General features: G+C 51.4%; 1 pseudogene; it reads right to left on the bottom strand.

The window, feature by feature from the left end:
* Positions 1–722: 722 nt before the first annotated feature.
* Positions 723–21,900, bottom strand: LOC147960175 (uncharacterized; annotated as a pseudogene).
* Positions 21,901–27,690: the final 5,790 nt, after the last annotated feature.

Below are 27,690 nucleotides of genomic sequence, written 5' to 3'. Positions count from 1 at the left end.
TGTGAGCTCATCATCCTGGGTCCATAAGAACCGCCTTGTAGCCTTGTCGATCTCTCTAATGATCTTCTTGGGGACCTTGAGGACTGTCATGGCAAAAGTTGGCAGAGCGGAGAGCACACACCGGACTAGAACCCTCCTGTCTGCCAGGTTGAGCAGCCTTCCTTTCCAGCCCGCCAGTCGCGCTTTTATTCTGTCTAGGATGAATTGGAAGTGAGACAATCTTAGCCTGGTCGTCGAGATCGGTAGCCCGAGGTAAGTCATTGGGAAATCTGTCAGTGAGCCTCCAAAACTTTGTAGCACTTCCGGCAAATTCACACTGTCGCACCTAATGGCAGCCACAGATGATTTACTTTGGTTGAGGTGAAGCCCCGAGGCCTCCCCAAAATTTGCGAGCAGGCCTAGCAGTGTTTCCACCACGGGCTTGGATGGATTGGCAAAGATTACTGCATCGTCGGCGTAGAGGCATACTCTCATGCTTGTTCCCCGGCCCGGCAATGGAGCCAGCATCCCCTTCTCTGTCACCGTAGCCAGCAGACGGTGGAGGGGGTCGATGGCGCGGATGAAGAGCAACGGCGAGAAAGGGTCTCCCTGACGCAGACCCTGACGGTGCAAGAACTTCTCCCCAGGCTCACCATTCATCAGGACAGAGGAGGAAGCCGTTGACAACAGCATGGTGGTCCAGTCCCTCCAACGTGAGCTAAAACCCAATCTTTGCAGGAGCTCTAGAAGATATTCCCAGGAAACTGAATCGAAAGCTTTAGCAATATCCAGTTTGAATAGGAGAGACGGTTTTTTTTCCTGTGAAGCACTCTGATGCAGCCTTGCACATACTGATAGCTATCATGGATACATTTTCCCTTCTGGAAAGCGGTTTGCGCTGGGGAGATCAGGTCCTTGAGCTTGACAGCCAGCCGCAAAGATAACACTTTTGCAATCAGCTTCGAGATGGAGTGGATTAGGCTGATGGGCCTGAAATGGCACAACTCCGTTGCCCCGTCCTTTTTTGGCAGCAGTGCAATGAACGCGGTATTGATTTCCTTTAAATTTGTTCCCGCCAGGTTGTAGAACTTCTGAAAAACTGCCATGATGTCGTGCTTGACCGTGCTCCAACATGCCCTGAAGAAGCGCCCAGTGAATCCGTCTGGTCCAGGCGCCTTCTCCATCGGCGAGGCCAACACCGCCGCCCACACCTCCGGTTCGGAGAAAGGGAGGTCGAGCCCAGACATGTCAATCTCCGGCAGGTGCAGTTCTTCCCAATTCAGGGTGCACGAGCGCTGTTGAAGCCGTCCTATGGATTCAGTAAAGTGATCGCGCGCGGCCGAGGCCTTCTCATGATGATCTGTAATTGCAGCATTGCCCACTTTGACTGAATGGATGTAGTTCTTTCTCCTTCTTGCTCTGATTTTTGCATGGAAAAATTTTGAATTTGCGTCGCCCGCTTTGAGCCACATGGTCCTGGACGCCTGTCTCTTCCTGGCCCTTTCTAAAGCAGCTAGCCCGAGCACCTTTAGTTTAAGCTGCTTGCACAGCAGCCGCTCTTGCTCCATCAGGTTACTAGCCTCCCGTGCCATATCTAAATGCAAGATCACCGCGTTTGCAATGTGGAACTGTAGTTTGGCGCCTCCAAAGAGTGATCTGCTCCAGATTTTCAGATCAGCTGCAACCCTCTGAAGCTTTCTACTAATGCGAATGAAGGGGGAGTCATGGTTTACCGGCCGATCCCAGGCGTGCTGCACCGTTTCCTGAAAGTGAGGGAAACGTGGCCAAAAAATTTCAAACCGAAATGAGGCCTTCCTGATCGGGGGGCACCATTAGCTAACAGGAGAGGACAGTGATCGGAGAAGGATGTAGAAGCTGCCGTGAGCATCACTTCAGGAAACATGTCTTCCCAAGCCAAGTTACAGAAAATCTTGTCGATGCTGCATAAGGTTGGCGATTCTCTTTCACTACTATAAGTAAAATGCCTGTTCCTGCATTTAACCTCTCTGACCCCAGCAAGATCAATCGCCCGACGGAAACGGCCCATCATCCTTCTATTAATTAGGCCGTTGTTTTTGTCCCTCGCCTGATAAATCATGTTAAAATCTCCGTTGAGCATCCAAGGTTCAGAGGGGGGAGGTGCTACACTGGCTAGTTCTGTTAGGAAATTTTCTTTTTGCTCATCCTCCGAAGGACCGTAGACAGTTGTCATCCAGAAGAACTCACTGTTGCCGATGATCTCTACCCTAACTGTAATGGAGAAGCTAGCAATCATGTGTGTTACTACGTTGACCAGGTGCTTATCCCAGAAAATGGCGGCACCGCCTCTAGTACCTATCGCAGGTAGAACGACGCAACCCTGAAGCGAAGCCCCCCCTACTTCTACTGCTAGTTGAGTGGTCCAGGACTTGATCTTTGTTTCCTGCAGGTTAAGAATTGCAAGTTTGTTTGCATGGGCAACCTCACAGACGGCCGTGCGCTTTGCCGGTGAATTAAGGCCTCTCACATTCCAAGACATAATTCTGAAGTTTGCATCAATCATGTGGACAGGATATTTCTCTTCGTCGACTGATCTTACTACTGAAGGAAACAAGAGCAACAACAACATGAAGAACACATACACACGCCTTACAGACCTGCGGGGATCGGCGCCGGCCACCAATAGGCCCCAAATTCCGACGCCAACTAGCTAACACCACCTTGCTCGGAGTACAATACATGGAGATAAAACCTAACTCGAACTGGTCTAATACCAGCCGTCGATGAAGACTACCTAAGGCGACTAACATGATCACTTGGCGAAGACATCATCGTCGCTCGCTCCGGCCATGCCGGCAGCGATCTTCAGGGCCTCGCAGTCCAAGCCTGTGAATTTGTGAAGGAAATATGCCCTAGAGGCAATAATAAAGTTATTATTTATTTCCTTATTTCATGATAAATGTTTATTATTCATTCTAGAATTGTATTAACCGGAAACATAATACATGTGTGAATACATAGACAACCAGAGTGTCACTAGTATGCCTCTACTTGACTAGCTCATTGATCAAAGATGGTTATGTTTCCTAACCATAGACATGAGTTTTCATTTGATTAATGGGGTCACATCATTAGGAGAATGATGTGATTCACTTGACCCATTCCGTTAGCTTAGCACTTGATCGTTTAGTTTGTTGCTATTGCTTTCTTCATGACTTATACATGTTCCTATGACTATGAGATTATGCAACTCCCGTTTACCGGAGGAACACTTTGTGTGCCACCAAACGTCACAACGTAACTGGGTGATTATAAAGGTGCTCTACAGGTGTCTCCAAAGGTACTTGTTGGGTTGGCATATTTCGAGATTAGGATTTGTCACTCTGATTGTCGGAGAGGTATCTCTAGGCCCACTCGGTAATGCGCATCACTATAAGCCTTGCAAGCATTGCAACTAATGAGTTAGTTGCGGGATGATGTATTACGGAACAAGTAAAGAGACTTGCCGGTAACGAGATTGAACTAGGTATTGAGATACCGACGATCGAATCTCGGGCAAGTAACATACCGATGACAAAGGGAACAACGTATGTTGTTATGCGGTCTGACCGATAAAGATCTTCGTAGAATATGTAGGAGCCAATATGGGCATCCAGGTCCCGCTATTGGTTATTGACCAGAGAGGTGTCTCGGTCATGTCTACATAGTTCTCGAACCCGTAGGGTCCGCACGCTTAACGTTCGTTAACGATATAGTACTATATGAGTTATGTATGTTGATGACCGAATGTTGTTCGGAGTCCGGGATGAGATCACGGACATGACGAGGAACTCCGGAATGGTCCGGAGATAAAGTTTGATATATGGGATAATAGTGTTTGGTCACCGGAAGGGTTCCGGAAATCACCGGAAGGGGTTCCGGATGTTTCCCGAAATGTTTGGCCACGAGAACACTTTATCTGGGCCAAAGGGGAAAGCCCACAAGGCTTTTGGAAAGTGCAAAAGGAAGTTTTGCGGAGACCAGAGGCTAGATGCCAGGAACCCTGGCGTCTAGGGGGTAGACGCCAGGAACCCTGGCGTCTAGCCCTGGAGTCCGAGAAGGACTCTTGCCTTTCGGGTGAAACCGACTTTGAGGAGGCTTTTACTCCAAGTTTCGACCCCAGGGCTCAACATATAAATAGAGGGGTAGGGCTAGCACCAAAGACACATCAAGAAACACCAAGCCGTGTGCCGGCAACCCCGTCCCCTCTAGTTTATCCTCCGTCATAGTTTTCGTAGTGCTTAGGCGAAGCCCTGCGGAGATTGTTCTTCACCAACACCGTCACCACGCCGTCGTGTTGCCGGAACTCATCTACTACTTCGCCCCTCTTGCTGGATCGAGAAGGCGAGGACGTCACCGGGCCGAACGTGTGCAGAACTCGGAGGTGCCGTGCTTTCGGTACTTGGATCGGTCGAACATGAAGACGTACGACTACATCAACCGCGTTGATATAACGCTTCCGCGAACGGTCTACGAGGGTAAGTAGACAACACTCTCCCCTCTCGTTGCTATGCATCACCATGATCTTGCGTGTGCGTAGGAATTTTTTTGAAATTACTACGTTCCCCAACAGTGGCATCCGAGCCTAGGTTTTATGCGTTGATGTTATGCACGAGTAGAACACAAGTGAGTTGTGGGCGATATTAGTCATACTGCTTACCAGCATGTCATACTTTGGTTCGGCCGTATTGTTGGATGAAGCAGCCTGGACCGACATTACGCGTACGCTTACGCGAGACTGGTTCTACCGACGTGCTTTGCACACAGGTGGCTGGCGGGTGTCAGTTTCTCCAACTTTAGTTGAACCGAGTGTGGCTACGCCCGGTCATTGAGAAGGTTAAAACAGCACTAACTTGACAAACTATCGTTGTGGTTTTAATGCGTAGGTAAGAACGGTTCTTGCTAAAGCCCGTAGCAGCCACGTAAAACTTGCAACAACAAAGTAGAGGACGTCTAACTTGTTTTTGCAGGGCATGTTGTGATGTGATATGGTCAAGACATGATGCTAAATTTTATTGTATGAGATGATCATGTTTTGTAACCGAGTTATCGGCAACTGGCAGGAGCCATATGGTTGTCGCTTTATTGTATGCAATGCAATTGCGCTGTAATGCTTTACTTTATCACTAAGCGGTAGCGATAGTCGTGGAAGCATAAGATTGGCGAGACGACAACGATGCTACCATGGTGATCAAGGTGTCGCGCCGGTGATGATGGTGATCATGACGGTGCTTCGGAGATGGAGATCACAAGCACAAGATGATGATGGCCATATCATATCACTTATATTGATTGCATGTGATGATTATCTTTTATGCATCTTATCTTGCTTTGTTTGACGGTAGCATTATAAGATGATCTCTCACTAAATTTCAAGATAAAAGTGTTCTCTCTAAGTATGCACCATTGCCAAAGTTCGTCGTGCCCAGACACCACGTGATGATAGGGTGTGATAAGCTCTACGTCCATCTACAACGGGTGCAAGCCAGTTTTGCACACGCAGAAATACTCGGGTTAAACTTGACGAGCCTAGCATATGCAGATATGGCCTCGGAACACTGGAGACCGAAAGGTCGAGCGTGAATCATATAGTAGATATGATCAACATAATGATGTTCACCATTGAAAACTACTCCATTTCACGTGATGATCGGTTATGGTTTAGTTGATATGGATCACGTGATCACTTAGAAGATTAGAGGGATGTGTGTCTAAGTGGGAGTCCTTAAGTAATATGATTAATTGAACTTTAATTTATCATGAACTTAGTCCTAGTAGTATTAGCATATCTATGTTGTAGATCAATAGCTCGCGATGTTGCTCCCAGTTTATTGTGTTCCTAGAGAAAAATTATGTTGAAAAATGTTAGTGGCAATGATGCGGATTGGATCCATGATCTGAGGATTATCCTCATTGCTGCACAGAAGAATTATGTCTTTGATGCACCGCTAGGTGGCAGATCTATTGCAGGAGTAGATGCAAACGTTATGAACGTTTGGCTAGCTCAATATGATGACTACTTGATAGTTTAGTGCACCATGCTTAACGGCTTAGAATCGGGACTTCAAAGACATTTTGAATATCATGGACCATATGAGATGTTCCAGGAGTTGAAGTTAATATTTCAAGAAAATACCCGAGTTGAGAGATATGAAGTCTCCAACAAGTTCTATAGCTAAAAGATGGAGGAGAATAGCTCAAGCAGTGAGCATGTGCTCAGATTGTCTGGGTACTACAATCGCTTGAATCAAGTGGGAGTTAATCTTCCAGATAAAATAGTGATTGACAGAATTCTCTAGTCACCATCACCAAGTTAGTAGAACTTCATGAGGAACTATAATATGCAAGGGATAACAGAAATGATTCCCAAGCTCTTCGTGATGCTGAAATCGATGAAGGTAGAAATCAAGAAAAGCATCAAGTGTTGATGGTAAACAAAACCACTAGTTTCAAGTAAAGGGACAAAGGGCAGAAAGGGGAACTTCAAGAAGAACGGCAAGCAAGTTGTTGCTCAAGTGAAAAACCCAAGTCTGGACCTAAGCCTGAAACTAAGTGCTTCTACTGCAAAGGGATTGGTCACTGGAAGTGGAACTACCCCAAGTAATTGGCGGATAAGAAGGATGGCAAAGTGAACATAGGTATATTTGATATACAGGTTATTGATGTGTACTTTACTAGTGTTTATAGAAACCCCTCAGTATTTGATACTAGTTCAGTTGCTAAGAGTAGTAACTCGAAACGGGAGTTGCAGAATGAACAGAGACTAGTTAAGGGTGAAGTGACGATGTGTGTTGGAAGTGGTTCCAAGATTGATATGATCATCATCGCACACTCCCTATACTTTCGGGATTAGTGTTGAACCTAAATAAGTGTTATTTAGTGTTTGCGTTGAGCATGAATATGATTTGATCATGTTTATTGCAATACGGTTATTCATTTAAGTAAGAGAATAAATTGTTGTTCTGTTTACATATATGGTTACACACCAAATGAAAATGGTTCGTTGGATCTCGATCGTAGTGATACACATATTCATAATATTGAAACCAAAAGATGCAAAGTTAATAATGATAGTGCAACTTATTTGTGGCACTGCCGTTTAGGTCATATTGGTGTAAAGCGCATGAAGAAACTCCATGTTGATGGACTTTTGGAATCACTTGATTATGAATCAGTTGATGCTTGCGAACCATGCCTCATGGGCAAGATGACTAAGACTCCATTCTCCGGAACAATGCAGCAAGCAACAGATTTGTTGGAAATCATGCATACTGATGTATATGGTCCGATGAATATTGAAGCTCGTGGCAGGTATCATTATTTTCTGATCTTCACAGATGATTTGAGCAGATATGAGTATATCTACTTGATGAAACACAAGTCTGAAATATTTGAAAAGTTCAAAGAATTCAGAGTGAAGTGGACAATCATCGTAACAAAAATAAAAGTTTCTACGATATGATCGCAGAAGTAAAATATTTGAGTTACGAGTTTGGCCTTCAGTTAAAACAATGTGAAATAGTTTCACTACTCACGCCACCTGGAACACCATAGTGTAATGGTGTGTCCGAACGTCGTAACCGTACTTTATTAGATATGGTGCGATCTATGATGTCTCTTACCGATTTACCACTATCGTTTTGGGGTTATGCATTAGAGACAGCTACATTCACGTTAAATAGGGCACCATCTAAATCCGTTGAGATGACACTGTATGAAATATGGTTTGGCAAGAAACTTAAGCTGTCGTTTTTTAAAGTTTGGGGTTGCAATGCTTATGTGAAAAAGTTTCATCTTGATAAGCTCAAACCCAAGTCGGAGAAGTGCATCTTCATAGGATACCCAAAAGTAACTGTTGGGTACACCTTCTATCACAGATCCGAAGGCAAGATATTCGCTGCTGAGAATGGATCCTTTCTAGAGAAGGAGTTTCTCTCGAAAGAATTGAGTGGGAGGAAAGTAGAACTTGATGAGGTAACTGTACCTGCTCCCTTATTGGAAAGTAGTTCATCACAGAAATCTGTTCCTGTGACTACTACACCAATTAGTGAGGAAGCTAATGATGATGATCATGTAACTTCAGATCAAGTTCCTACCGAACCTCGTAGGTAAACCAGAGTGAGATCCGCACCAGAGTGGTACGGTAATCCTGTTCTGGAGGTCATGTTACTTGACCATGACGAGCCTACGAATTATGAGGAAGCGATGATGAGCCCAGATTCCGTGAAATGGCTTGAGGCCATGAAATCTGAGATGAGATCCATGTATGAGAACAAAGTATGGACTTTGATTGACTTGCCCATTGATCGGCGAGCCATTGAGATTAAATGGATCTTCAAGAGGAAGACGAACGCTGATAGTAGTGTTACTATCTACAAAGCTAGAATTGTCGCAAAAGGTTTTCGACAAGTTCAAGGTGTTGACTACGATGAGAGTTTCTCACTCGTATCTATGCTTAAGTCTGTCCGAATCATGTTAGCAATTGCCGCATTTTATGAAATCTGGCAAATGGATAAAAAACAGCATTCTTTAATGGATTTATTAAAGAAGAGTTGTATATGATGCAACCAGAAGGTTTTGTCAATCCTAAAGGTACTAACAAAATATGCAAGCACCAGCGATCCATCTATGGACTGGTGCAAGCATCTCGGAGTTGGAATATACGCTTTGATAAGTTGATCAAAGCATATAGTTTTATACAGACTTGCGGTGAAGCCTGTATTTACAAGAAAGTGAGTGGCAGCACTACAGCATTTCTGATAAGTATATGTGAATGACATATTGTTGATCGGAAATAATGTAGAATTATTCTGCAAAGCATAAAGGAGTGCTTGAAAGGATTTTTTCAAAGAAAAACCTCGGTGAAGCTGCTTACATATTAAGCATCAAGATCTATAGAGATAGATCAAAACGCTTGATAAGTTTTTTTCATGAGTACATACCTTGACAAGATTTTGAAGTAGCTCAAAATGGAACAGTCAAAGAAAGAGTTCTTGCCTGTGTTACAAGGTGTGAAATTGAGTAAGACTCAAAGCCCGACCACGACAGAAGATAGAAAGAGAATGAAAGTCATTCCCTATGCCTCAGCCATAGGTTCTATAAAGTATGCCATGCTGTGTACCAGATCTATTGTATACCCTACAATGTTTTTGGCAAGGGAGTACAATAGTGATCTAGGAGTAGATCACTGGACAGCGGTCAAAATTATCCTTAGTGCAATAAGGATATGTTTCTCGATTATGGAGGTGACAAAAGGTTCGTCGTAAAGAGTTACGTCGATTCAAGCTTTGACACCAATCTGGATGACTCTAAGTCTCGATCTAGATACATATTGAAAGTGGGAGCAATTAGCTAGAATAGCTCCGTGCAGAGCATTGTTGACATAGAAATTTGCAAGATACATACGGATCTGAATGTTGCAGACCCGTTGACTAAACTTCTCTCACAAGCAAAACATGATCACACCTTAGTACTCTTTGGGTGTTAATCACATAGCGATGTGAACTAGATTATTGACTCTAGTAAACCCTTTGGGTGTTAGTCACATGATGATGTGAACTATGGGTGTTAATCACATGGTGATGTGAACTATTGATGTTAAATCACATGGCGATGTGATCTAGATTATTGACTCTAGTGCAAGTGGGAGACTGAAGGAAATATGCCCTAGAGGCAATAATAAAGTTATTATTTATTTCCTTATTTCATGATAAATGTTTATTATTCATGCTAGAATTGTATTAACCGGTGTCGGTGTCAAAACCGGCGGATCTCGGGTAGGGGGTCCCGAACTGTGTGTCTAGGCGGATGGTAACAGGAGGTAGGGGACACGATGTTTTACCCAGGTTCGGGCCCTCTTGATGGAGGTAAAACCCTATGTCCTGCTTGATTAATATTGATGATATGGGTAGTACAAGAGTAGATCTACCACGAGATCAGAGAGGCTAAACCCTAGAAGCTAGCCTATGGTATGATTGTTCTTCGTCCTATGGACTAAAACCCTCCGGTTTATATAGACACCGGAGAGGGCTAGGGTTACACAGAGTTGGTTACAATGATAGGAGATCTACATATCCGTATCGCCAAGCTTTCCTTCCACGCCAAGGAAAGTCCCTTCCGGACACGGGACGAAGTCTTCAATCTTGTATCTTCATAGTCCAGGAGTCCGGCCGAAGGTATAGTCCGGCTATCCGGACACCCCCTAATCCAGGACTCCCTCAGTAGCCTCTGAACCAGGCTTCAATGAGGACGAGTCCGGCGCGCAGATTGTCTTCGGCATTGCAAGGCGGGTTCCTCCTCCAAGTACTTCATAGAAGATTTTGAACACAAAGGTAGTGTCCGGCTCTGCAAAATAAGTTTCCACATATTGCCATAGAAAGAATAATATTTACACAAATCTAATCTGCTGACGTATTCTGTAGCATGACATCACACCACGGCCAAGTCTTTATCCGAATCGTTTTACTGTTCCACCTTAGCGCGTTTAGCGAGGTGGTTTCCTTGGCACACCTTGTCAAAGCAGAGATCGTGTCCTCTTATTCCGGGATTCTCATCAATACGGGCGTGGGTAACCCAACCGTACCCGTTGGTATGTTTTCTCGATCAAAGGCGAGTCCCAAACGGTCACGGGGAGGGCCCTTGGTATTCAGCCTCTTATAAAGAGACCAAGGCCCTACTCCTTTCTTTCAATCTCAAACGAGTTCGCCCTTCACCTCGAGTTCCAACACCCAAGGCTCCAGATTTCAGGCGCTTCGGACCTTCGACAATGTCCGGTTCCGACCTTCGAGGCCGATGGATGCCCTCCTCCGTCACGGAGGGGGACGTGCTGAAGTTGAGAGAGGCCAAGTTCTTTACCGGCAAAATCTCGCATAGGTTGCCTGCTCAAGGGCAGGTCATTCCCACTCCCAAGCCTGGTGAGAGTGTGGTGTTCATGTCTCACTTCCTTCGGGGGCTAGGCTTCCCGACGGATCCCTTCGTGAGGGGGCTCATATTTTATTATGGGCTGGAATTTCACGACTTAGCTCCGGAGTCCATCCTCCATATTTCCTCATTCATCGTCGTGTGTGAAGCCTTCCTCCGTATTACTCCTCACTTCGGACTATGGCTCAAGACCTTCAAAGTAGAGCCGAAGATGATCGAGGGATGGCACGCGGAGTGCGGAGGTGCTTTTATAAGCAAGAATGCTGGTGCTCCATGGCCCGAGGGCTATTTTAAAGGGGAGTCCAGCTTATGGCAACGAGAGTGGTTTTATATCACAGCTCCCAGGAGCACCAAGTGGGTGGCACTGCCTGCTTTCCGCTCGGGTCCCCCGCCACGACTGGCGTCATGGGTCAATAAGGGGCTGGACTGGGGGTCGGCAAAGGACATGCCCCTGTTGCAGGGCCGCATCCGAGATCTCCTAGAAAGAGACATCAGTCTGGTCGTGGTGACGCAGGTTATGTTAATTCGCCGAGTTCTGCCCTGCAAACGTCGCCCCCTTCGCCTGTGGGAGTTCAACCCGGAGGGACCACAAGTTCTCCAACATTTTCTTGGCATGACGCCCGTGGAGATGTACAAATTGTTCTTCGGACCACAAGTAGTGTGTCCGGATTCTACGGAGGACGCAGGTCTGAGCTGCAATCGTCCGGATACTCAAGTAAGTAGCCTTGTGCCCGGACTCGCTATCCGTATATTCATCATAAAATTGCCCCTAAAAGAGTTGTCCTTTAAAAAGCAGTGGATAGCGAAAGCAAAGCAAATCAGGTGTCCGGCCCCCCTCCCCGAGACCACGCCGGGTCCCGTGCTAGTCAGGATGTTGGAGGTTGTGCCTTCAAAGGAAAGCGAGGGAGGGGACAGGGAAGCTACGGCCTCCTCGAAGGAGGCTGTTTGGAAGGGAGGAATCGAAAATTCCTCTCCTCAGGGGAAGAAGAGGACCGCCTCTGAAGACCCGGAGACCATGGCCTCAAAGCGGGGGAAGAAATCTTCGCCAGAGGGTCCTGTGCTGGGGGATACTTCGGCCGAATTATGCCCTCAAGGGGATCAGCCCTCCACCGAGCCGTAAGTAGAGAGGAATTTTTCTTTTTAAGAAATGAGAGAAATCCTTGCTTTATATCTGAGAAAAGTAATCGAAAATTTACCTTGTAGCTCGGACCTTAGCCCTTCTCAGCAGAGCTCGTCTTCGGGGGATCTTCTTCCGGAGATGATGGAGAGCGGAACGCCTCCCCCTGCCGTACCGCCATGCGAGGCGGGCGACCCTGAGGTATCGTCGCGGAGGGTTTCTCCGAATCCGGCAGGGCCGGAAGGTAGTCATATGGCCCCCCAAAGCCCTCCGCGTCTGGCCTTCGGAAAGGGTCATCGGACGAGTCCGGCACCGTCTGTTGCGCGATCGGAGGAGCTGAAGGATCTGCTAGGGCGAGCATCTATCTCAGAGGAGCACCGTGCATTGATGGGTACGGTGATTGAGAGGATTTCATCCGCGGAGAGCGGATTGCACGAGGCCGTCAGGAGTTTACTGACAGGTTTTGAGGTACGCGAAATAATGTACCCTTTTCGGACAGTTGCGCATAAATAAGATGCGCCCTGTGTAGATAGTAGCCCCTGAGACTCTGTGCGTTGTCAAAAGTGACGGCGCGCAGAGGATCATAATCCCAGGTCTAATTTGCCGCCTTCATACGTAGGTGGCGAAGTGTCCGGTGGCCAGCCGGACTGATGAAGTTGCCGAGCTAAAGCGGCAACTTGACGTGGCAGATGCCGACATTGCGCTTGTCAACAAGCGGCTTGACGAGGCACAAGGTATGTAATTCCTCCGGCGGCACCTGGTAAGAGGAGCTTTATGCCAGTATCTTACAATGTGTGCGCTTGATGCAGATGGTGCTGCTGCCATGGAGAATCTTTGGGCGGAACTTGCCCGAGCCAAGGAGCAAGCCAGGAAAGTGATGCGGCTGCCTTAAAGGCAATTGAAGAGCTGAAAGCCGAACAGGCTGCTCACTGCCGAAGCAAGAAGTGGCCGAGATGGCCGTGAAGCTGAAGAACGCTGCTGACCGTTGCAAGCTTCTTGAAAAAGAAGATCGGGCAGAACAGACAGACCTGGAGAAGGCCGTTGCCGATGCCAAGGATGCTCGCTCTGCGATGAGAGCTATCAAGGAGGAGCTGCGTCAGGCTGGAGAGATCGCGGCTGGAAAGCCCTTTATGCTGCTGAGGAAGTTCTGTGATCCTAAACATGCTCCGTTAGACCGGATGTGGAGTACGGCGGACACCTATCTGGATTTGGCAGCGAGTGTCGCAGATGCGGCCGAACACTTCCGAGATCAAGAAGATCGCGAAGTGGAAAAGCTCTTTTGATTGCAATTCCACAATCCGGAGCGTCCGCTATCATTAGCCGATCGTTTGGCCGAATGGGCCGAGCTAAATAGGTTGTCCGGACTCGCCATGAAGTATGTCATGAGTCATCTGTGGCCAGAGAGGCCGGAGCCAAAAAGTTATTTCAACTTGGTGCGGCAGTTCCTTGGTGCTGCGCCGCATATCAATGCGATGAAGAGGTCAGCGTGCATAGAGGGTGCGTGGATGGCTCTTGCCGGTGTCAAGACATACTGGGCGGAAATGGAGGCCACCGCTGTTGCATCCCCAGGCTCGGATGGAAGCCGAGTACCTGCCGAGCACTATTTTCAGGAAGTTCTGCAAGGCGCTCGTTTAATAGAGACGCAGTGCTCGAAGGATACTATATTCGAATAGCATATATTATTGTAAAACAATATTTTGATGAATTGCAGAAGCTTTTTATACTTGTGCCTGCAAGTATTGTAATACCTCCTGTGCGGCCGTTTAACATATATGTATATATAATCTGAAAGATGGCAGTCGTCGGCTTCAGCCCCCACGCACATAATGCGGGGGTGTTCGCAGAAGGCGCATTTTCACACTTGATCCAACGTCTTGGTCCTACAAAGGAGGTGATAGCGCAGCGAACTAGGCAATCGGACTATGATGCTTTATCACTTTCACTTAGCCATAGGAGTTTGACAGTGAGGCTACTTATATAGCCCCCGGTGGCGCCTGCGCTCGCCCGAACTCGGGGCGCGTATGTGCCTGGCCGGGAAGCGGCCCTTCGTTAATGCGGAGGAATCCTAAAGATTCCGGTAAGTCATCGAGTGGTTGACCAGTATCACGCTATATCATGACAGACAGTTTTCGGCTTTCTCTACTGAGGTGCTCGTCTGGCCGAACCGGGGCAGAATCGCAGTAGTTCTCCTGGTGCCGCCTTAGCCGATAGAGCGGAATGTAAGGTAGCAAAACACAGGAGCCGGGAAAACCCAACATTTGACCAAAGACATGATTCGGAGCTGATGCATATAAGGCCAAAGTCGCGATGCCGAACACTCCCTAAGGTATTCGGTCTTTATGAGGGCGGGCGGGATAACGCCCTTAGTAATAAGCCCTTAGTGTCCAGGTACACACAAAACTCTGACGTGGCCACATGCCAAAACGCCGGCCTCCTCCTTGGTTATACCAAGAAACCAGGGGATGTGTATCAACAAGAGACAGTAAAAAAAGGTTTACGCAGGGTCTTAATCTAAAAAGAATCCTTGGAACGGGTCCCTGCTGCACGTCTGCGCCTGTGTGTCTGTTGTGCCGTATCCTGGACGGGCGTAGCACGGTGTTCATCTGTAAAAGAGAGGAACTTAGTTAAAGAAAGATCGTGCCGAATGAGTTACACTAAATAAACAAAGTATAAATCGAAATAGGTAAAATTGAGCTTTATTGTCTCTTGTTTTATATGCGCGGAGCCCCTAGTACAGGGGTATACGGCTATTAAGCCTTTATCGATTGTATGTTTATGCCGGACTCGTCTAGCCGTGTCCGTGGTCTTGACGACCTGTTTAGGTGCTGTGGCTGGTGAAGCCGCTTTATTGTGGGGCTGTCAAGGCAGCCACACTGTCTTCCGCGTGGGAGGAATACTCAATGTTTTCCCTTTAATGAGATGATGCCTCGTGGACCGGGCATCTTAAGTGTAAGAGATGCATAATGCGGTATTGCGTTAAAGCGGGCGAAAGATTCGTGCCCCAGCAGTGCTTGATAGCTACTTGAGAATGGGGCGATGTGGAAAGTTAGCTGTTCGCGACGGAAGTTATCGGGGGAGCCGAACATAACTTCTAGCCGGAGAGAATCCATACAACGGGCATCCGGGCCTGGCGTTACCCCTTGAAAGGAGGTTTTGCTATGGCGAATCTTTGTTGGGTCTATCCCCATGTTGCGGATTGTGTCCTGGTATAACAGGTTTAGACCACTGCCGCCGTCCATCAGGACATTTGTAAAGTGGAGTCCGTCGATTATTGGATCTAATACCAAGGCAGTCTAGCCTGCGTTCCGGATACTTCTAGAGTAATCCTAATGGTCGAAGGTCATCGGTTTTAACAACCATTGGCGAGACTCCTTTGGGATAGGCCGTATGGCGCGTATCTCTGTTGGCGCCATTCTGTTCGTCACGTGAAGTAAGTTTACTTTTTTGACTTCTTGTGGGAAATCCTTTTGTTTCCTGGTGCTCTGCTTGTGGGGTTCGTCGTCGTCCTCACTTGGTGTGTCGAGCCCCTTGTGTCCGGCATTGAGTTTGCCGGATTGCTTGAAAACCCAACAACCTATGTGGGTATGATTCGCAGGCTTCCCGGGAGTACTGTGTATTTGACATATCTTGTCCAAGATTTTGTTTAAGTTGGATAGCTCGTCCCTGTTATCCTTGAGGGGCGGCTTTCTCTGATTCTGCCGCGAGCTTTTGAATCCGGCGTTGACCGCCGTGCTCTTTGGGTTGTTTCCCTTATTCCGGCGCTGGTCCTTGTTGTGTCGGGGTTTTCCGTTTCCATCTCTAACTTCGGATGTACTTGGGTCGCTGGTGCTACATCTTGCCAACCATCTGTCCTCTCCTACGCAAAAGCGGGTCATGAGGTTTGTTAATGCGGCCATTGTTCTTGGCTTTTCTTGGCCGAGGTGTCTGGCGAGCCATTCGTCTCGAACGTTATGCTTAAAAGCTGCTAGGGCTTCGGCGTTCGGACAGTCGACTATCTGATTCTTTTTAGTAAGAAATATGTTCCAGAATTTCCGGCTAACTCTCCGGGCTGTTGAGTTATGTGACTGAGATCGTCTACATCCGGAGGGCGGACATAGGTCCCTTGAAAATTTGCCCGCAAAGCATCCTCAAGCTCTTCCCAACTTCCAATGGTGTTTTCGGGAAGGCTTTTGAGCCAATGTCGGGCTGGCCCTTTAAGCTTGAGGGGTAAGTATTTTATGGCGTGGTGGTCATCTCCTCTGGCCATGTGTATGTGGAGGATATAATCCTCGATCCAGACCCTAGGGTCTGTTGTTTCGTCGTACGCCTCTATGTTTACGGGCTTGAATCCCGCTGGAAATTCATGGTCCAGCACCTCATCGGTGAAACATAGAGAGTGTGCGGCACCCCTGTATTTGGGTGTGCCGTGATGTTCGGATATTTGTTGTGTTGCATTGCTTACTAGAGCTTGCTTTCTTGGCCCGTAGATAGATCTGGCTGGGCCATCTTTTTGATGCGGATCCTTTGGTGGATCGCGTGCCGGCTTGTGTGCGGCGCCGCTTGCCGCTCCATGCTGGCCATGCGGTCGTCTATCTGACCGGGTGGCTTTCCTATTTTTTGACTGCGGGGGCTCTAAGGCCTCCTCGTCAAATTCAGGTAGTAGCTCTCGCTTTGGATAGCTTTTTGTGCGGCGACTGCCGCTATATTTGTCTGTGGTGTTACGTACTTTGCTCCATCTGATTCTGAGTGCATCTTCCGCAGTTTTGAGCTTCCGCTTCTGCTTTTTCAGGCTACGCGCACTGGCGACGAGCCTTTTGTGGAGGTTCTTCTGCTCCATGAGCCTATCCGGCGTAAGGTCGTCCGGATTGTTGTTTTCGCCGGGGACGGGATGTTCGGTTTGTTTATCTAAGTTGCCCTATTCGGACGGTTGCTCGAAGGCATGTTTGTCGTCCGCCGGCTCGTCCTGCTCTATGGCTGGGTCTGTATGGCTGCTGTCTCTGTCGAGGCGGGGCTTGGAGCGGCGCTTACGTCGCCGCTTTGATTGCTTTTCGAGTGAATGATCCCTCGTTGCATCCCTGTATTCCTCGTCGTCGCTTCCTTTGGGTGTGTCCACCATGTATACATCATGAGATGAGGTGGTTGTCCAGTGCCTTATAGGCGTTGGTTCATGTTCATCTCCTACATCGTCGTCCATACCGTCGATGTCTTCGGAGTCGAAGTTGAGCACGTCGTTTAAATTATTGACAGTGGCTACGAAGTGGGTGGTGGGTGGGCTTTGAATTTCTTCATCATCCGCATCCCAACCTTGCTGACCATAGTCCGGCCAGGGCCCTCCTGATAAAGAGAGAGACTTTATTGAATTCATAATATTGCCGAAGGGCGAGTGCTGAAAGATGTTCGCGGCGGTGAACTCTATGATCGGTGCCCAATCGGGTTCGATCGGTAGGGGCGCGGAGGGCTCGGAGTCTGGAGAGGAGTCCGACTCCTTGGAGTCACGAACTTCGTAGAGAATAGGGCCGGTGTTCGGCTCGATCGCCATAGAGATTGCAGCCCCCGAGGCGGTGTCCAACCACCCATCCTCGATTGGTGCAGTTGGCTCCGAATTAAGGGTCGGAGCTGATGCGGGTGCGGCCTCCAGGGCACTGTTCGGCGGCAGAGCTAGATCATGCCCATCGTGACAGTGCGGCGCGCTCGGCTGCGGCTCGAATCCGTCGAAGATCAAGTCTCCGCGGGGGTCGGCCGTGTAGCTCAAACTTCCAAATCTGACCTAATGGCCAGGGACGTAGCTTTCGATCTGCTCCAGATGGCCAAGCGAATTGGCCCGTAGTGCAAAGCCGCCGAATACGAAGATCCGTCCGGGGAGAAAGGTCTCACCCTGGATCGCATCGTTGTTGATGATCGGAGAAGCCATCGGGCCTAAAAGTGACGACACAGAGGAACTCTCAATGAAAGCACCAATGTCGGTGTCAAAACCGGCGGATCTCGGGTAGGGGGTCCCTAACTGTGCGTCTAGGCGGATGGTAATAGGAGGCAGGGGACACGATGTTTTACCCAGGTTCGGGCCCTCTTGATGGAGGTAAAACCCTACGTCCTGCTTGATTAATATTGATGATATGGGTAGTACAAGAGTAGATCTACCACGAGATCAGAGAGGCTAAACCCTAGAAGCTAGCCTATGGTATGATTGCTCTTCGTCCTACGGACTAAAACCCTCCGGTTTATATAGACACCGGAGAGGTCTAGGGTTACACAGAGTCGGTTACAATGGTAGGAGATCTATATATCCGTATCGCCAAGCTTGCCTTCCACGCCAAGGAAAGTCCCTTCCGGACACGGGACGAAGTCTTCAATCTTGTATCTTCATAGTCCAGGAGTCCGGCCGAAGGTATAGTCCGGCTATCTGGACACCCCCTAATCCGGGACTCCCTCAACCGGAAACATAATACATGTGTGAATACATAGACAAACAGAGTGTCACTAGTATGCCTCTACTTGACTAGCTCGTTGATCAAAGATGGTTATGTTTCCTAACCATAGACATGAGTTGTCATTTGATTAACGGGGTCACATCATTAGGAGAATGATGTGATTGACTTGACCCATAACGTTAGCTTAGCACTTGATCGTTTAGTTTGTTGCTATTGCTTTCTTCATGACTTATACATGTTCCTATGATTATGAGATTATGCAACTCCCGTTTACCGGAGGAACACTGTGTGCCACCAAACGTCACAACGTAACTGGGTGATTATAAAGGTGCTCTACGGGTGTCTCCAAAGGTACTTGTTGGGTTGGCGTATTTCGAGATTAGGATTTGTCACTCCGATTGTCGGAGAGGTATCTCTGGGGCCACTCAGTAATGCACATCACTATAAGCCTTGCAAGCATTGCAACTAATGAGTTAGTTGCGGGATGATGTATTACGGAACGAGTAAAGAGACTTGCCGGTAACGAGATTGAACTAGGTATTGAGATACCGACGATCGAATCTCGGGCAAGTAACATACTGATGACAAAGGGAACAACGTATGTTGTTATGCGGTCTGATCGATAAAGATCTTCGTAGAATATGTAGGAGCCAATATGGGCATCCAGGTCCCGCTATTGGTTATTGACCAGAGAGGTGTCTCGGTCATGTCTACATAGTTCTCGAACCCGTAGGGTCCGCACGCTTAACGTTCGTTGATGATATAGTACTATATGAGTTATGTATGTTGATGACCGAATGTTGTTCGGAGTCCGGGATGAGATCACGGACATGACGAGGAACTCCGGAATGGTCCGGAGATAAAGTTTGATATATGGGATAATAGTGTTTGGTCACCGGAAGGGGTTCCGGATGTTTCCCGAAATGTTTGGGCACGAGAACACTTTATCTGGGCCAAAGGGGAAAGCCCACGAGGCTTTTGGAAAGTGCAAAAGGAAGTTTTGCGGAGACCAGAGGCTAGACGCCAGGAACCCTGGCGTCTAGGGGGTAGACGCCGGGAACCCTGGCGTCTAGGGGGTAGACGCCGGGAACCCTGGCGTCTAGCCCTGGAGTCCGAGAAGGACTCTTGCCTTTCGGGTGAAACCGACTTTGAGGAGGCTTTTACTCCAAGTTTCGACCCCAGGGCTCAACATATAAATAGAGGGGTAGGGCTAGCACCAAAGACACATCAAGAAACACCAAGCCGTGTGCCGGCAACCCCGTCCCCTCTAGTTTATCCTCCGTCATAGTTTTCGTAGTGCTTAGGCGAAGCCCTGCGGAGATTGTTCTTCACCAACACCATCACCACGTCGTCGTGTTGCCGGAACTCATCTACTACTTCGCCCCTCTTGCTGGATCGAGAAGGCGAGGACGTCACCGAGCCGAACGTGTGCAGAACTCGGAGGTGTCGTGCTTTCGGTACTTGGATCGGTCGGACGTGAAGACGTACGACTACATCAACCGCGTTGATATAACGCTTCTGCGAACGGTCTACGAGGGTACGTAGACAAAACTCTCCCCTCTCGTTGCTATGCATCACCATGATCTTGCGTGTGCGTAGGAAAATTTTTGAAATTACTATGTTCCCCAACAGTTTGGCAATTGCAGCAATATCCTTAGTAGTCAGCGGCTCCTGGAAGCGCTTGAGAAGATCGGCGGCTGCCTTGGGCATCATCTTGTCTTTTGGCCCGAGCCCACCGAGCTCCTGGATGAGGCGCATGGCTGCCCTTTGAGCAACTGGCACCGGACAGCCTGCCGCTGCCTGTCTAGCACTGCGGCGAGACGGAGCGGAGGTGGCCCGCACCTTGGAAGGAGCAGAGGAGCGCGGCCGCACCGGAGGGCTGGGCAGGACTGCCTGTTGCACCGGAGCGAAGAGCTGTGGCAGCCCCACGCTGCTGCTGCCCTCCCCTGCCTCCTGGATGCAGGGGGCCGACCCTCCGCCGAGCTGCAGGCAGTCCACCTTCTGCGTGATCGCGTCGACGTGAAACCCCACCGTGGCCGGAGCAGGCGAGCTGATGCAGGGGCTGGAAAGCGGGGCCGACAGGTCAGCGATGCATGGGAGGATATCATCATCTTCATGGAAATCTTCTATGGCACCAGAGCGCGTCCTGGCATGCAGCGGCGAGCGCCCACCGTCTTCAAAGGCCAGTGGGGAGTTGAGGGCGTCGATCATGGTGTTTTCAATCTCAAGCTGCATGACGTCCGTGCGCGGCGGGGGGGAGCGCCCGACCACCAGGGAAGGAGAAGAAAGCAGCCATGGGGTCAGGCTCCTGGGCATCGAGACGCGGGGCCTTCGCCACCGGACGAAGTGGGAGCGGCGGGGTAGCACGTAGAGGCGGCACCTCGGCCGTCGCCTTGCTTTTGGCGCGACCACGTCCCTGGGTGCCGCGCCAGCTCCCCACTGGCGTCCTGCTGCGGTGTCTTGGAGTCACCTCGATGACTTCAGTGGCTTTGCCCTTGGCATGGCAGGAGTTGCCAAGGAACGCATCGCGCCACGAGCGCCGCTGCCCACCGGCTCCGTCATCGTCGTGGTCGCGCCGCTCCGCCCTAGGGGCCGCCCGGCATGACGCAGTTGTCAGCCAGGCAGCCGCCGGGCGGCGACCTTGCTCTTGGCCGTCTTCGATGCCGCCCGTCCAGGATCCAGGCTCGACGTGGGGGAAGGGGCGGTCGTCGTCGGAGGAGGAGGGGAGCCCGCTCTGGCCCGAGTGCGAAGAAAGAGGTGAGAGTGGGGTCCAGTCTTCGACGCGGTCCACATGCAGCAGCAGGTCGTAGCGGTGCACACCCGGCGGCGGGGGCACGCGACGGTCCGGAGGAGAGTAGCCAAGGATCTCGTCGACCCGCCCCGCGCCCCTCTTGAGCACCCAGAGCGCCCGCCTGGTCGGGATGTGGGCGACATCCCAGGCCCAGAGCCAGAACGCGAAGGTTCTGGTGTGGCCCCGCTCCAGCGTTCTGCTGTCAAGGCGGTCGATGCGGCCGAAGTCGCCGAAGGCGTCCTCCGCGCCCTCCAGCGACCAAAATTGCATCGGGAGATCCTCAACGACTATGCGGACGTGAAGGGGCAGCTTCATGATGGCAGCATGGTCGTCCTCATGCCAGGCGCGGATGAAGAACTTGGCGTCGTCCACCCTCAGCACACCGCGTCGCACGGCGTCGTCGCGGTGCGTCGGGAGGTCAAAATGTACGAGGAAGGCCTCCGGGTGGTGGGCGGTGACACGCAGCTGGAAAGGGGGGTGCCCAGCTGCGCCTTGATGGCCTTGCCCACCGCCATGGGGTTGGTGGAGTGGAACCCATCGGCGGCGGTGAGGGTGACAGCGTGCAGGCACAGAACGAGTTCTTCTCGCTCCAGAGCAGAAGAGGCCACCACCACCTTGTTGCTGACGCGCGGGCGGCGCGAGGGGTCGCAGTGAAGGAAACGATCCATGGAGCGGCGATGGGGTGGGTGGGGTGACGGCGAGGGGGGCGCGGGGGGGCGGGGGCGATGGGAAACGAAGGCGCTCGCGCACCGGTGCCCGGGACGCAGCCGACGACAGCCTCTCCCAGACGGACCTGCCTGGAGGCCCGTTCCTCGGGTTCTGGGGGCACTCCCAGCCGAAGTGGCCAAGCTGTTCGTAGATGATGCAGCGGAGGGGGTCGCGGCAGTCTTTGCGTCGGTGGAGTTTGCTGAGGCACCGGAAGCATTTGCCTCTGAATCTGCTTAAGAAGGCACTGCGGCCGGCCGTGGCAGCGAATGCTGATTGCCGGTCTGAGCGACGCCCCGGCCGCGCCCGCGGATGGACCGCGGGATCTTCTCTTGCCCGCCTGCCCTTCTTGGAGGTGACCTCCGTCCATCCCTCCTCCGAGCCTAAAAGGGGAAAGTTGACTGCAGCGGGCGGAGCAACCACGATGGATTTAAGACGGTCCGGCCAAGATGGGGGGGACGCGCTCAGATCCGCCGGAGAAAGCCGCGGCCCCAGGCTGGACGACTCGCCCCGATGCAGGATACGCGGCGTGGAAGCCGTCTGAGCCCACTAGGGTGGAGGCCTGAGATGATGGCGAGGCGGGGGCGCGCGACGGACCGCCAGAAACCACGGGACCGCCGGGTCAAGAGGTCGCACCTGTGCCGCAGGGGGCGTGGCTTGAGGGACTGACCGGGCGGGGCGCCATGAATGCCGGATCTTGTGGCCGCCGCGGCTGGAGTGGCCTGCGGCGTGGAGGGGAGGAGTGTTGTTGCTTGGCTGTGGAACCCCTGATCCAGCCAGTGTTATGTACTTTCAAGATACTGAGCCGGCATATTATTTTAAGATTTACGAAGTTGCCGTAGGCGCCTCGTCATCGATGAGAAGGTCTCCTCCCACTAAAAGCGCATCGCCAAAAATCCTAAAATAAATCTAGAAATTATGCGAACAGCGGGATTTGAACCCTAATAGGCTAGAGATACCACTGCCTCTCTAACCATTCGACAATAGATTAGTTAGCCACGGCCGATATATTAAAATAGAAAGCAAAGATCATGTACAAGCTTGAGGATGGGCGCCACGGACCGGCAGCCCAAGAAACCAAACACCCAGTATAATCACGGGATCACTCTACTCTCCTAGGGCTACCGTTTCCCACTTGCTCCCACTCGATGCAATAGTTGCGGATCTTCTGGACAACATCATTCACTATGCTCCATGTTTTTCCAACGCGACACTACTACACCTGTACGATGATAGCGTGAGTACTATTGATTGGCCACGCGGCCGTGACCGTAGAGTGCTCGTGTTGCATCGCGAGTGAGCTATGGCTGACGTGCAGCATGCTCAGATCGTCGCGCCGTATCACGGTCCATGTTTTTTTTTTTTTTGTGAAATATCACGGTCCATGGTTTAACATACCACCATGTACTCCTCTACATCTTTGTCTTAACCACCATGATGTTTAATCTATGGCAGTGCTAGGTGTCGGTGGGCGGGGAGTCTGCCGTCTCTCGTGCCATCCGAATTTGACTTAAATCATGAATCAAATGCGTCTGACCATAGCAAAAAAAGGTCGGGAAGTAATATTTTTTTGTGTGTATGCACAATAGTCGCAACACTTACCTTGTGCTCTAATGCAAATCATGCAAAAGCGTCATAATATTTCAAGCACGCAAACAAAAGTTATTTTATGCATGTAACAAATGTCCATTAGTTGCAACAAACTATGGAGAAGATGGGTCACAAAGTCACATCACATATAACAACATATGCAGTAACACAAACCCTCTTAAGGGACCTTGAAGCCTCAGGCTCACCGGCAACAAATCTGGCTTGCCCGTGTTGAGGATATTATTTGTGCATGTATATTGTCTTTTATACATTAAGCCCACCTCTCTAGTTTGTTGTATAGATTGAGGTAGAGACCCTACATTGTATCCATATATATCGTACACATTGCACCGAATCAATACATTATGTAATTCATACATTTTCATGGTATCAGTTTTTAAGTTCTAAACCCTAGCTTCCGCTGCCGCCGCCGCGCGCCTCCTCACGCGCCGCCGCCCGTGCGCGCCTCATGCGCCGGCCGCCGCCGCTCCTCCCTGCCGCCTGTTCAAGTCACGTCTCGATCGTCGCTTCCGCAACTATCACGATCGCCATCGAACCCACTGGCCTCCATGGCCAGCGTCTCCGTCGCAGCCGCCGCACAGGCGATTCCCGCGCCGCCGTCTCCAATCCTCAGCGACGCCGCCACGCCGCCACCACCCTACGGCGCTGCCGCTCCACCGTCTCCCGGCTTCAACGACTCGGCCGTGCCGCCGATGCCCTACGGCGCCGCTGCTTCGTTCCAATCTACTGGCGTAATTCCGTCGCGGCCGCAGGCATACGAAAGCCATGCGGTGTATGGCGCCCCGTACACAGCCATGCATGCGGTGCATGCAGCTCCTGGCGCGATGCATGCATCTCCTGGGGCTATGCAACAGGCCGCGGTGCATGCAGCTCGCGCCCAGCAGCAGGCGACGATGCATGCATCTCCTGGCACCGCGGTGCACTCCCTCGGCGACGCAGCAACAGCGCCATCCCATGGCGCTAGCGCCGCGGCCCGTCCCGACTTGTCGCACGGCTCAGCCCCGCTGCCCCCGCTGGTGCATGTCGCCGCCCCATCGCCGGCGTCCCTCGGTCAGTCCGTCGTCGCCCCGTCGCCGACACCCTCCGGCACGGCTTCTCACGCGCTCGTTCTTACGTACGGGGCGTACAGGGTTCCGCCTGTATACGGGTCTCCTGGGTACTGGTGAAAGTCGTTAGCGTGCCAGCACTTGCTCGCTGGGCAGCACGACGTCCAGCACCTACAGCATCTGTCAGCGGGTCCGCATGGTCTTTCGGCGGACTATCTGATCGACCCTGCACCGCAGTTGCCGCCGGGGCTGCTATCCATACCGTACGCGGCTCCGCGGCCGTATGGCGAGTACCCACCGCCGCAGCTGAGCGACGGTCACGGCTTCCCCATGACGTCTCCGTCCCCCTCGCCGGCCCTGCCGCCGGCGCCCTGAGACCCGGTGCTTCTCACCGGGCTGCATGCCGCTCCTACGCCGCACAACTCCACTAGTGGTGGTGATGGGTACATGGACACCGGTGCCACGGATCACATGTTTGCTCACCCTGATAATCTTGCCTCCTTCACTCCCGTCACCACCAACCGCTGCATTATTGTCGGAGACGGTTCCACACTCCCTATCACACATGTCGGGCACACTTCTTTCCCTTCCAATTCCATGCCTATTACTTTGTCTAACATACTTGTGTCACCTCATCTTATTAAGAACCTTGTTTCCGTTCGTCGTTTAACTCGTGAAAATTCTGTTACTATTGAATTCGATGAGCTTGGATTTTGTGTCAAGGACGTTCGAATCAGGATGGTACTTCACTGATGTGACAGCCTCGACGAGCACTATCCGGTGCATTTGCCGTCCACCTCCACCACCGCACCGATTGCTCTCTCCGCCGGCGTCGATCTCTAGCATGCTTGTTTGGGTCATCCCAACCCCGTCACCCTTCGTCATATTCTTAGGAGTTTAAATTTCAGTTGCCATAAGATAGAGGATCATATCTGTCATGCCTGTCGTCTCGGCAAACATGTTCGCCTCCCGTTTGATACCTCAACCACCATCGCTTCTTTTCCTTTTCAGTTGATTCATAGCGATGTGTGGACCTCTCCGATTCCTAGTAATTCGGGCTATTTATATTATCTGGTTATCCTTGATGACTATTCTCATTATGTGTGGACTTTTCCTTTGCGCAAAAAATCGGATGCACTCTCCACCTTGACGGCTTTTTACTCCTATGTCAGCACGCAGTTTGGACGTCCCATTCTTGCTCTTCAGACTGACAATGGAAAAGAGTTCGACAACCTTGCTTTCCGCACTTTTTTATCGCATCACGGCACAGTTTTTCGTCTCACATGCCCGTATACTTCCCAGCAGAACGGTCGAGCCGAACGCGTCCTTCGCACTCTGAACGACTGCGTTCGCACACTCCTGTTCCATGCTAACGTGTCGCCTCGTTTCTGGCCGGACGCACTCGCTACTGCTTCACTTCTCCTTAACCTTCGCCCTTGCCGCCCACGGTGGAACTATGCACCTCATCATCTTCTCTTCGGTACGCCCCCATCTTATGATGGCTTGCGCATTTTTGGGTGCCTTTGCTATCCTAGCATTGCCGACTCCGCTCCTCACAAACTCCCACCTCGTTCTGTCGCTTGCATCTTCATCGGCTACCCGTCCAACTCCAAGGGATATCGATGCTACGATCCCGTCCCGGCACGTTTACTTTGATGAGCATGTGTTTCCGTTTCACCAGGTACCCCCGGCTGCTCCTCCCGCTACCGGTGATGCGAGCTCCTCGGCGCCTCTCCCAGGGTGCTCGCGCGCCTCTTTTGGCCCGCCCCCTGGCTTTGAGGCGCGCCCCCCGCATGCGGCCCCTCCTCCAGTCGCGGCGCTGGCACCCCTGGCGCCCCTAACGTTGGCGCCCGCGGCCCCCTTGGCGCCCCCGGCCCCCTCGGCGCCCCCGGCGCCCGCGGCCCTCACGGCGCCCTCGGCCCTCTCGGCGCTCCCGGCACCCTCGGCGCCCACGGCCCCCCCGGCGCCAGCGGTCCCGCCGGCGCCCCCGGCGCCTGTGGCCCCCTCGGCGCCCCCGGCGCCTGTGGCCGGTCCGGTCACCCGCGCCCGTACGGGCGTCTTTCGCCCGAGCTCGCGCTACGCCTCGGATGACTACGTCCATGCGGCGTCCACCTCTGAGTCGTCGCCGTTGCCATCCTCCATTCGAGCCTCTCTTCGTGACCCGCTCTGGATGGCTGCGATGCAAGAGGAGTTTGACGCCCTATTGCGCAACCGGACGTGGCAGCTTGTTCCCCGCCCCCGGCACGCCAACGGGATTACTGGGAAGTGGGTCTTTAAACACAAGCTCCGTCCTGATGGTACCCTTGATCGCTAGAAAGCGCGTTGGGTCGTTCGTGGCTTCCGACAGTGTGCTGGCATCGACTTGACCGACACCTTTGCTCCGGTCGTCAAGCCCGGCACAATACGCACGGTTCTCCACCTTGCGGTCTCCCGTGCTTGGCCGGTGGACGTCTCCAACGCCTTCCTCCATGGTCACCTCGAGGAGCAGGTCTTCTGCCAGCAGCCCACCGGGTTTGTTGACCCGGCGCTTCCCGACCACGTGTGCCTAATTTCGCGGTCCTTGTACGGACTCAAGCAGGCTCGCGTGCTTGGTACCAGCGCATCGCGGCGTTTCTCCACCAGCTTGGGTTCCGCTCTACCCGCTCGGACGCCTCGCTCTTCGTCTATCATCAGGGCTTTGACACGGCCTACTTGCTGCTCTATGTCGACGACATCATCCTGACGGCATGTACAGCTGGTCTCCTCAGTCAGCTCACGGCTCGTCTTCGCGCTAAGTTCGCCAGGGTCCTTTGCACTACTTCCTCGGTGTCGAGGTGGTGCGCCGTCCGGATGGCTTCTTCCTTCATCAGCGGAAGTGCGCTCACGAGCTCCTAGAGCGCGCCGGCATGCTTAACTGCAGGCCCGCCGCTACGCCTGTTGATACGAAGGCCAAGCTTTCTGCCACGGATGGTTCTCCTGCTTCGGATGCTGCTTTCTATCGGTATATCGTTGGTGCTCTCCAGTACCTCACCCTGACTCGATCGAAGATCCAGTATGCCATGCAGCAGGTGTGTCTTCATATGCATGCTCCTCGAGACGTTCACTGGGCTGCTGTCA

Source organism: Triticum urartu, chromosome 7A (assembly GCF_056163025.1).
Source record: "Triticum urartu cultivar PI428250 chromosome 7A, HENAU_Tu73, whole genome shotgun sequence".
NCBI lineage: Eukaryota > Viridiplantae > Streptophyta > Magnoliopsida > Poales > Poaceae > Triticum > Triticum urartu.
Note: the sequence above shows the minus strand (reverse complement) of the source record. Positions and strands in the feature narration are given on the sequence as shown.